Source organism: Pogona vitticeps, chromosome 3, assembly GCF_051106095.1.
Source record: "Pogona vitticeps strain Pit_001003342236 chromosome 3, PviZW2.1, whole genome shotgun sequence".
Lineage (NCBI taxonomy): Eukaryota > Metazoa > Chordata > Lepidosauria > Squamata > Agamidae > Pogona > Pogona vitticeps.
The window spans coordinates 216783545-216795373 of NC_135785.1; the positions used below are offsets into that span (position 1 = coordinate 216783545).

The following is an 11829-nucleotide window of genomic DNA, read 5'->3' on the forward strand; positions in this document are numbered from 1 at the left end:
GTTTAGGATTCTTGGGTGGAGGGCAAAAGTGAAAACTCTCTGTAGGAGTAGAACTGGTAAATCCACTCCTTAAATTTCTCACTTATCTTGAAAGCCCTGTTAGGATAGCTATAAGTCAGCTCTTATTTGATGAGACACAACAACATCAGCAGCTGTCTCATTCAGTCTTAACTTGTGCAATTTGGTCCATTTCTTCCCATAAATCTACTTTTGGGACTGGCATACCATGCTGGAACCCCCCTTTTGTTCCTTTTTTCACACCAATGAAGTGTGTTGTCCATAAATTGATTTCCATTTTCAAATACATTTTCCCAAATAAAACTAGCAAAATTGGAATGGGAGACGGAGGAGAATTTGTTGACTTTTGTTCTCAGAGGAACTAGTTATTTAATCAGTATAACAGTGAAAGCAGACATGTTTGCAGTTTTATTTTCAGTTGAAGGCTGTCATGAATTTCTCATTATTATATAATTGGGGTAGTAGAACTCAAAGACGACAGTGTAGTATTAATTGAAATCCTGTTGCTTAGCATAGTCAGTTGCATTAGAGTAGGCCAGCAATGGCGAACCTAAGGCATGCGTGCCACAGATGGCACGTGGAGCTCTTTCTGTCAGCATGCAAGCCGTAAGCCACTAGATCCCTACTGCCTCCCTGCACAGCCAAACCTGAGAAGGTGGCTGCAGCTGCAAGGCTGGTGCTTCAGCAGGTGGATCCGGAGCAGCTGGTGCTGCCAGTGGATCCAGAGTGGGGTCTCGAGGCACCTCCATGCCAGGATTCCCCCTTCCACTGCCACTTCTGGACAGCACACTGGCTGCTATTTTGGGGTTTTTTTCCCCCAGTTTGGGCACACAAGCCCAAAAAGGTTCGCCACCACTGGAGTAGGCCAATAGAATCAGAGAGGATTTGGTGAGTCAAGTTCTCTATTTGCTCCACAGTAGACCAGACATATTGAATCAGTGATTCAAACAGGCCTACCCTACCTGCAAGTTATTTTTGCATAGTAAGCTTTAGCTAGAGTAGGCCCATTTGAATCAAAGTAGCTTACGAAGCAGTTGACTCACTGGTGTCCCACTGATTCAGTAAGCCTGATCTAGAGTGACTTACTATGCTAAGCAACAAATTTTACACACTGTCTAGAGTAGATACTACTTGTTGCTTTCGCTTTTGCTTCCTGCACCCAAATTAGGATTATAGCTGCATGGTAGTATAGCTATGTTGTTGTGGAGTACAGCAAATCAACATTCTATAAGGCAATTCTAAAAATATAGACAGACCCCTCACAAATTATAACTTTCAAACTGGGTTATGCATTAGCAGCAAATTTCACATGGTCCGCTTGTGCTTTGTGTGAAATTTGGGGGAGTTTGGACAAAGGATTTTTGAGTTATGATTTTTTAAAAAATAAAACTGCCCTGTCCCCATGCAGAAACAAGTGATCCTAAATGTCTCCAGATTTAAAATAGCTCATACAATTTAGAAGATCTTGATCTTGAAAGAGAATGATAGGTCTAAACCATTTTTTTTTTCATTTGGAAAGAATCCAGGCTGTAGGGACTGAAATATTGGTCCTCAAAAAAAGACTTTTCAAAAAGGAAAAATAACTACTTTATTATAAGACTGAGCATGAATCAAACAGCCTTACCAGCAAGAGCGTTCCAAAGTAGACACATTGTTACAGCTTTGTGGGCTCAGAAGGGAGATGTTTGGAGGGCAATGAAAAGTCACCGAAACAGGTTTGCTTTAAATAAAGTAATGGAGTGACAATCCTACAGAAAAAGGAGCATTTTACCATGTATCTCGAGGGAATTAGCATACCATTTGCAAGGCATATTCAAAGTATTTGTACTACAAAAGCACAGAGTAGTTGTGTTTGTCCCGGATGCTAGTGCTTTCAGTAAACAGGAGTTCTGAGACCAGATTCCTGCCACATGTTTTTAAAGGGTAAATCAGCTCCAAGTCTGGGGCAATCTGAACTTTTAATCTTGCCAGTAAGGTCCCAATTAGCTGACTCTCAGGAAAAGAACTTTTTAACTCCTTCCTGACCAAATAGGTAAAGGTGAAGGTTCCCCTTGACAATTTTTGTCCAGTCGTGTCTGACTCTAGGGGGCGGTGCTCATCCCCGTTTCCAAGCCATAGAGCCAGTGTTTTGTCCAAAGACAATCTTCCGTGGTCACATGGCCAGTGCGACCTAGATACGGAACGCTGTTACCTTCCCACCGAGGTGGTCCCTATTTATCTACTTGCATCTGCATGCTTTCGAACCGCTAGGTTGGAGGGAGCTGGGACAAGCGACGGGAGCTTACTCTGTCACGTGGATTCGATCTTACGACTGCTTGGTCTTCTGACCCTGCAGCACAGGCTTCTGCGGTTTAGCCCACAGCGCCACCACGTCCCTGGCTCCTGACCAAATAGGCATTAGTATTATCAAAAGAATTTCGTGTCTGGTTGTAAAAACGGTTTTTAAAATGTTTTTTTTAAAAAAAGAAGAAGAGAGAACAAATATTCAGAAGCTCAGTTATTTAAGCTATGAAATTACCATTCTTTGCTTTGTGGCTAGGAATGGTTTTATGTGATGTCAGCAGAGTTTTGGTGTCTTTATCCTGTCATAGTGTCATCCATAGTATCAACCATTCCACCTGACTTGTCACTATATAGTTGTTTGGTAAGTAAGAAAAAAAAAACTCCAGATATGCTATCTCCCATCAAGTTACTTCTGATGTGTGGTGACTATACGAGTTAATGCCCTCTGCAATGTTATACCACTTAGAACTCTGCTCATACCTTGCAAAACAGCAGTAGCTCAGCATCTTCTTACATCCCATCCCTTCCTAGCAATATTATCTTTTCCAATAAGTTCTATTCAGGTCTTGCAAGCTCACCACTTTGGCTTCCTTTATTGAGACTATTTGTCTCATGTTAAGTTTTCCTCTCTTCACACTAGCTGTCCCCACTTTTCCCAGCAATATTGTTTCTTCTGGTGAGTTAGGTATGTTTATTATACATACATGATAGGATAACCTCATTTTTGTGAATGAGAGAGTTCAGGCTTTATTTTATTGTGCACCCACTTTTCTGCCCTTCTCACTGTCTGTGGTATCAGTAAGGCTATCCTCCAACACCACATTTCAAGGGAAATGTCTTTCTTCATTGTCTTTCTTTCACACAGTATGTGTGATTTTGACCTTCATTTCCAGTCTTTGCTATCCCCAAACCCTCCTTAAAATAATTCAATAAAATATAACGACGACGACGACGACGACGATGACGATAATAATAATAATAATAATAATAATAATAATAATAATAATAATAATAATAATAATAATAATAATAATAATAATAATAATAATAATAATAATAATAATAATAATAATAATAATAATAATAATAATGGTGAGGGGACATATTTTGGAAAACATACATACATGTTCATAGAGCTTGTGGTCTGATATAGTTTCTCCCCCCCCTTGCCTACCCCAAGGAAAGGGTTTGGAAATAGGAACATAGCATTCTAGTCCACATTCTGTGGAGTGGGCATGGCAACATTAGTATACCTGAGAGTTTAAAGGGTATGTATGTATTTCCATTGTATATGTTGCACTTACTAACACTTTGGCTTCATTGTTTCATTAAGTACAAAATCAACCCTTCAACATTTATTGGCACAGAGGGGCTACAGCCATATCTAAGCTGTTCTTGCTTCTCTCCTCTTCCAGCAACCATAGTACAAATCATGTGCTCATCTTCAGAATATTCTAGCACTGGGTAATTCTAAATGATGAAAGTTTCTGTTGGAATTTGTAGTATATGTATTTTTGAACTTCTGTTTTAAAAAGCCTGGAAACCTCCAGTTTATGAATGTGGAATACTGTGTTTTTGTGTCCGTGATTCAAAACAGCAGGAAATGACCTCATATTGCTGCACAATATCATTCCCACGTTGTCAGCAGAAAAAAGGATGCCACACTTTACATAGCAAATGGGAGCCTGAATGTTGATAACACCAATGACAGCAATCAAAATGGTCTACAGGATACACTTTTGTGCTTACTACCATTCATACTTGTTGAAAAACACCTCTGACAACTGTTTTGACTTTGGGTAAGAAGTGGATAGCAAACTGATGGGAAAAGGACTCAGCTTTTGAGACTTTCTCTTACCTGGTGTCACTTTGTGATTTGGCATCCCATTTCATGTTGGCAACACGGGCCTAAGAGTGTGCAGCAGTCTTGGGCCATTTCCTGCCATTTTGAATCACAGGTACAAACCACGAAATCCCACATTCATAAACTGGAGGGGTTTTTTAAGAATTGAATTGACCAACTCTTTCACTGTGAATACCACATTGTACTTCAGCCATGTTTAAAGCCCTAACTCAGTGCAAAGTGCCCTTGGGAAGAAGGCAACTGTCCTATTCAACCATTAGTTACTTTGTTAGTGGCAAGATGTCAAGAGATAAGGGAGGGGAGGTGTGGCTGCATAGGAAAGTTTTATGTGTGGGGGGGAAATCCATGGAAGCAAGAACCCAATTTTCTAGGAATTTTGCTGATGTGGAATGCTTGTACATTAACAGGAACTTCTCCCTCTGCAGAGATGTCATTCTCCATGTGAACACGTGAGAATGTAGAGGGAAGCACCTAAGTGTTCCTCATTAGCAGTACTGCTGAGAACAGGATAAGAAAAGACTGAATAGGGCTAATCTGTAAAAGGGGACAGACAGGAGGGAGGGATATGAGTAAGTGGTTAGCTCCTCAAATTTCCTTCAGGACTTTTTCAAGTAGTTCCACTACTCTGCTAAACCTCTGTTTATATTTAGCCTTTGTCTGAAATCCTGCTGTGCTAAAAGATGCAGTAGTTTAAGGAGAAAATGGGCTGGCATAGTAGGCTGTCCATTCTTTCCCAAGGCACTGGAAGGGCTTTGTAACATGCAGCTGCAGCTTAATGCATACATTTGTCCTTGTATCTCCAAAAAGCTGTCTGAAGAGAGATTAACAAATAGAACCCACTATTCAGTTTTCCTCCCATTGATGGCATACAGTAAGGTTCTGACTGCAGTTTGTCCATTTGGCATATTTGTGAGTTGTTCATTCCCCTTTCCATTTAAAACAGGCTCAGAACATTTGGCTTCATTAACAAGCATATAATTTTAAAGCCGCACAATAGACAAGCAATCATCACTGACAGGAACGAGATAGAGGACAAGCGCTTCAGTCATTCAGCGCTGGAGAAATCGAACATACACACACACAATAGTTCCAGACTGATTGTTGTTGGCATAATAAATCCTACTGTAAGTTCAGTGAAGCACTAGGGAAAAAATCTATTCATAATGGGACAAAGCTGTTGAACTCATTCGGCTGAAAAAGAAGGAGGTACTATTACTCTGACAAAGAAAAAAAATATGTTCAATAAATGTACTGTAACCCCTATGAACTATTTGGTTTAAGCTAGTGGTGGAAAAATATTTAAGAAATGGATGTGTTTGTTACGTTTTGGTGTAAACAGAAAGAGAATTAGAGAGGATGGTAGCTTCTATTCACCTGGAGGCAGGAGTTAGAACCTTTTCATGCAGATTTAAGCTATCAAATATCAATACATGTGCCTAGCAGAGATGATGGAAGAGCAAATTCTTTGTGATTTTGTCTGATCATACTTATATTGTATCATATTTTAGGGCTTTGAGATATTTATTGATTGATTGATTGATTGATTGATTGATTGATTGATTGATTGATTGATTGATTTGATTTGATTTGATTTGATTTGATTTGATTTGATTTGATTTGATTTGATTTATACCTCGCCTATCTGGACCAAAGGACCGCTCTAGGTGGCTTTAGATATTCAAGCTTTGGAACTATTTGTCTTTGTACATTGGATCAGTTTTCAGGGATGCCCTGAGATTTAGTCCCTGACTTTTTGGGATTAAGGACTTTGTCGGATTTTTCTGCTAACAATCTTGTTGGTGCAAGTAACTCATGGAGTATATTTTTAAGTAGTATTAGGTTTGGGCCAGTTTGCGTTGTTGTTGATGATGATTTCCATTATCTAATTTTAAAAATAATTGCAAAATTAGTTGGTTTTGCAATACTTGTTTTAGAAAGATAGTTCCACAGAATTAAGAAAATGTTCCATTAGCACTTTGTAAGTCACAATGAGAGAAAGGAGAGCATCCCAATCCCAAAGAAGGGAAGTGCCAAAGAATGCTCCAACTACCGTACAATTGCACTCATTTCACACGCTAGCAAGGTTATGTAAAAATCCACCAAGGCAGGCTTCAGCAGTATGTGGACCGAGAACTCCCAGAAGTACAAGGATTTCGAAGGGGCAAAGGAAATAGAGATCAAGTTGCTAATATGAGTTGGATTATGGAGAAAGCTAAAGAATTCCAGAAAAATATCTACTTCTGCTTCATTGACTATGCAAAACCCTTTGACTGTGTGGACCACAGCAAACTGTGGCAAGTTCTTAAAGAAATGGGAGTGCCTGACCACCTTATCCATCTCCTGAGAAATCTATATGAAGGACAGTAATCAACAGTTAGAACTGGACATGGAACAACTGATTGGTTCAAAATTAGGAAAGGAGTATGACAAGGCTGTATATTGTCTCCCTGCTTATTTAACTTATATGCAGAATACATCATGCGAAAGGCTGGACTGGAGGAATCACAAGCCGGGAGAAATATCAACACCCTCAGATATGCAGACGATACCACTCTGATGGTAGAAAGTGAGGAGAAATTAAAGAACTTCTTAATGTGGTTGAAAGAGGGGTGTGTGCAAAAAATGGTCTGAAGCTCAACATCAAAAAAACCCTAAGATCATGGCCACTGGTCCCATCACCTCCTGGCAAATAGAAAGGGAAGATATGGAGGCATTGACGGATTTTACTTTCTTGGGCTCCATGATCACTGCAGCCACAAAATTAAAAGACTGCTTCTTGGGAGGAAAGCGATGACAAACCTAGACAACATCTTAAAAAGCAAAGACATGGAGGCAGGGCATGTCGCAGTGCAGCCGGCAGCTCCTGGGGAGAGCTTCCGGGAAAAGCTGGAACCGCCTAGTCTGGGGATCCTTCAGAAATGAGGGATCAAAGGGGAGACAAGAAAAAGTCTCCCTGAAGCATGGTGAGCAGCGGCGGTGAGGGAAGCTGGGTAGCAACCTGATGTTTCTTCCCTCTGAAGAGATCACTCTGAGCACAGATCAGGTGGGAGCCATTTTGGGCACTCCGCTGTGAGTAACCCACCCACCCTGGAGGAGAGGAGAACAAACAAATACACTGTTGAAAATACAAAACAACAAAGTAAGTGAAGCCTTTTATTTATGAACAGCCCCATTAAGTGGAAAAGAAATCAGAATGAAAATATTTGGCTGAAAGACGGCAAGGAGCGGCAAGTTTGCTTACCAGTCTGCTTCCTCAAAAGCGAAAAGGACTATTAAAGAGCAGGCTGTTTCAAGGTCAAAAGTGAGGGAGCGAGACAGAAACAAAATATTTGGTTTCTGGAAAAAAATCTCAGAGTGAATAACAGTGGATGGGGACTTAAAGCTTTTAGAGACAAGGAAACCAGATTGAGAAACAGAGACTGAAATCCTGTGACTGCTGTTTAGCTTGGACTTTCTCCCCAGATTGTGTGGGACTCTGATAATAGAATTCTGTTAGGTTTCTGGAGAAGAAAGAATGAGCTTTAAGAAGCAAGGAAACCAGACTGGAAAACATAACATCATGGCACCAGACTTTACAACAGCATAGATCTGGGAGAGATAATGTTGGTTGAGGGTTGACTGTAGAGCTAGGAAAACCAGGACTGGAGTTCTTGATTGGATCTTTGGATTAATGGAAGGAACATATGATGGATTATAAGTATACCTACTGGAGAGACTGAAACCCTGTGACTGCTGTTTGGCTTGGACTTTTTTTTGCTAGATTGTGTGGGACTCTGATCATAGAACTTTGCTAGGTTTCTGGAGAAGAAGTAATATTTTTACCATGGTTGTATTTTAAATTGCTGGGCTAAAAGTTGATTTACATACTCTAACATCTGTGTAAAAATTGGAGGAAGATCCTAGGGGAGATTTTTGATTTTGGGTTTGGTTTGTTGATAAAATATAGTGGAAACTTCTGAAAGAGTAGGTGGCATATTTGAGGGTTGGTCACTTTGGCGAAGGATATAGTATTATTTACACAAACCCCACTCATGGAAAAGATTGAAATGGCCTTAAAAAAAAAAACCTAAAGCACCAAATGCTGGAGACTTTCTTGCCCAGTCTCAAAGTTTGGGAAAATTAGTGGCACAAAAATCAGACAAAGAATGGCACACTACCATGCAAAATATAATAACAGCAGGATTTCAGCAAGTAAATGAACATCTTTGCCAAATAGTAGATCAGATGAAAGAGATGACATTAGATGTCAAAAAACAATAAAATGAAACTCCACTAACCCCAGAATTGCTTTTATTGAGTATGATACCAGGCAATATAGATGAGATAAAGAGTTACCTAGTGATCTATATAGCTACCACACTCGGAAAGCTTTATGCTAAAATTTGGAAGAAAGCAGAGATACTGAAACAAGAGGAACTTATTGAGAAGATATGGGAAGTGGCAGAAATGGATATTCTTTCAGACGTGTTGAAAGACTGTCCAGTTCAAAAGGAAACTGAACGATGGGATTTATTGTATAAATGGCTTCAGTCTCCAGATAGTGTGGGAGTAACATAGATTTAAACTAAGATGTAACTGTAAATTGAAAGCTGGAGGGTAACCAAACTGTTTAAAAAAGCAGAAAGTTGATTTGTTTTTTGTAACTTTAATAGAGTGGATGATTGTATACTTTGTGTTCTCCTACCCCTAACCATTTTCCTTTCCCTCTACTTTCCCCCTATTCCCTTTACCCTTTGTATTTCCCACCTTAGTGATAAAAAATAAAAAAAGAGTAAAAAAAAAAAAAGCAGATACATCACCTTGCCGACAAAGGTCCGCATAGTCAAAGCTATGGTTTTTCCAGTAGCAATCTATGGAAGTGAGAGCTGGACCATAAAGAAGGCTGACCGCCGAAGAACTGATACTTTTGAATTGTGGTACTGGAGAAGGCTCTTGAGAGTCCCCTGGACTGCAAGGAGAACAAACCTATCCATTCTGAAGGAAATCAACCCCGAGTGCTCACTGAAAGGACAGATCCTGAAGCTGAGGCTCCAATACTTTGGCCATCTCATATGAAGAGAAGACTCCCTGGAAAAGTCCCTGATATTGGGAAAGTGTGAAGGCAAGAGGAGATGGGGACGACAGAGGATGAGATGATTGGACAGTGTCATCGAAGCGAGCAACATGAAGTTGACCCAACTCTGGGAGGCAGTGGAAGACAGGAGGGCCTGGCATGCTTTGGTCCATGGGGTCACAAAGAGTCGGACACAACTTGACAACTGAACAGCAACAACAATTTCCCCTACAGAATCTTAACCTGCTATTAACAGCTTGCTTTTTAATGTTGTTGACTGCTCTATTTGCATGCTCTTCATTGTCTGAAATCCAGCAGTAACTAAAGTAGGTCCATTGAATCATGGGGGATTTGTTGAGTCAATTCCACTGAATCAATGGGACTACTCTAGTTGTGACCTACTACTCGATTTCAGCAAATAGCAAATGAAGTCAGCAAATAATGTCCTTCACTACTATTTTGCTAGGGTTTCCAGAAAATGTAACGTTTAAATAATATATTGTTAGGAGTGGGAAGGTAAGTTTTCATTACCAGGCAGCTCAATAATTAAAGAGAAATCCCCACTTCTATCAATGTAAAAACAAATAAGTACACAAATAATAATTGATGAGACATTTTGTTAATGAAATGAACATTAAAAGCAAAATGAAGCTCATAAGCTTATCTCTAGAACTTCCAGATACAAAAGTTTACTTTATCAAAAGACAGGCCTCTTTCCATGTGGTGATATATACATCCACCATGTACGGGCTAGAATCTTATTGCTTAGCATGATAAATCACACCAGAGTAGGTCTATCGAATCAATGGAGACTGTGTCAACTCTTCCATAAATTCCATTTATCCAAATGGCCCTACTGTAACTCCGGTTTACTATGCTAAAGTAAGTTGTAGTTAGAGTAGACCCATTTGAATCAATTGAATTTATGGAGGATTTGACTCACTAATCCTCACTGATTCAGTGAGTTTACTTTAGTGGAATTTACTATGTTAAGCAATGGGATTTTAGCCAGTGTCCTAAATAACTTGGAAACAACTCAAATCATTCGATCCTCTGAACCCTAGTCCATAAACTCAAATACCCCTTGGTTTTAATCATACTTTCCTGATTAATTAGATATTCCTATCTCAATTTCCAAAACCTGCAAACTCTCTATGTGATTTGTTGAAGGTGTATCTACCATGTCTTAGGGTCTTTGCCCACGATGCTTCATGTCTTTGGGAGGATAATGTAACATTTTTCTTTGGTTTGGCAATGAATTTTCATTATTATATTAACATTTGTGAATTAGGATATGTTCACTTTCAACAATTGGCACATAAATACATAATGAATATGCAAAATCAGTGACTACATTCCCAAAACAGAGTCAAGTAAACAGAAACAAACAAAAAAGGGTGGGGAAAATAAAATCAATATATAAAGTCACTGGAATCCACCTTTGTGTTTCTGTTGAAATCTTTGTTCAGTTATGTTGCTTATTTGCTTTCAGTTATGCTGCTGAGCATAACATAGATTTGTTAGGTTATTATGGACCATTATCCAACCAGCGGCCCATAAACATATAGATGGTGTGCCTAAAATCAATATATACTAATCCCATCATAATAGCAAAGATATATTTGCTATCATTCAGAGATTAAAGGTTTGTGGGCAGACTTATGCAGATAAATCGATCTTTTCCTGGCAGGAAAGAAAAGGAAAGGCACAGCTGAAAAGACCCAAGTCATTATCATTGAGACAGATATCGAATATAATCAAAACTTTTCTAATGATTGAAAAGGAAATGAAAACTTTGATTTCTGTTCTTCCAACTGCCCAAACTAGGGATATTTAGGTTGCATTCCAGGACTATTTTGTTTCAAAACACAGAGACTGTGACTTGGCAGCTAGACAATAGTCATGTCTGCTCTGGTTTGTGTGGAGCAATTGTTACTCACATGTGCTCATGGTTGAAGTGTCATCTTGGCATGGGCTGAGAGAACACATGGGATATGAAATCAAACTGGACCATCTCCCTTTGAAGCCCAGCCATGACTGGGTTTAGCTTTATGCAAACTAAAAAAAAAAAAAAAAAACAAAGTAGGATGTATCATATATTTTGAAAGACAGTGACCAGCTGTTCCTGTAGTTAAATTGTAGTATATGAAGCAGAGCTATAGGCTAGCTACTAGCTGAGTGATATAAATGTAAAACAAACAAGCAATCAATCAATATCCCACTACAGATAGATAGATAGATAGATAGATAGATAGATAGATAGATAGATAGATAGATAGATAGATAGATAGATAGATAGATAGATAGATAGATAGATAGATAGATAGATAGATAGATAGATAGCTCTTGCACCATAGCTGCATGCATTCCATATGTTAATTTTTCCTTACTTCTACTCATGTTTTTAGTTCAGGAAAAGCCAGTCTTCGTATATACCTACTAAAATCTTAGGATCTGTAGTAGGTGCCTTTCGGTAGGTATCCTTTGTTGCAGAGTTTTGAATTTCTGATAAAATTCTCTTTTTGCTATACAGTGGAAGTGCAAAGATCCATATAAGAGAATGTTTCGCGCGCTGGAGGGGCGTGGTAACGCCCTAGGAAGCGCAGCGGGG

At 39.2% G+C, this 11829-nt stretch overlaps 1 long non-coding RNA gene across 1 annotated transcript in view; it reads right to left on the reverse strand.

The window, feature by feature from the left end:
• The window catches only part of LOC144588211 (uncharacterized), a 17824-nt gene extending 6269 nt beyond the window's left edge, over window positions 1-11555 (reverse strand). The window contains exon 1 of the long non-coding RNA XR_013543630.1: window positions 1-11555. This exon is cut by the window's left edge and continues 4384 nt beyond it. This is a non-coding gene — a long non-coding RNA (uncharacterized LOC144588211).
• Window positions 11556-11829: the final 274 nt, after the last annotated feature.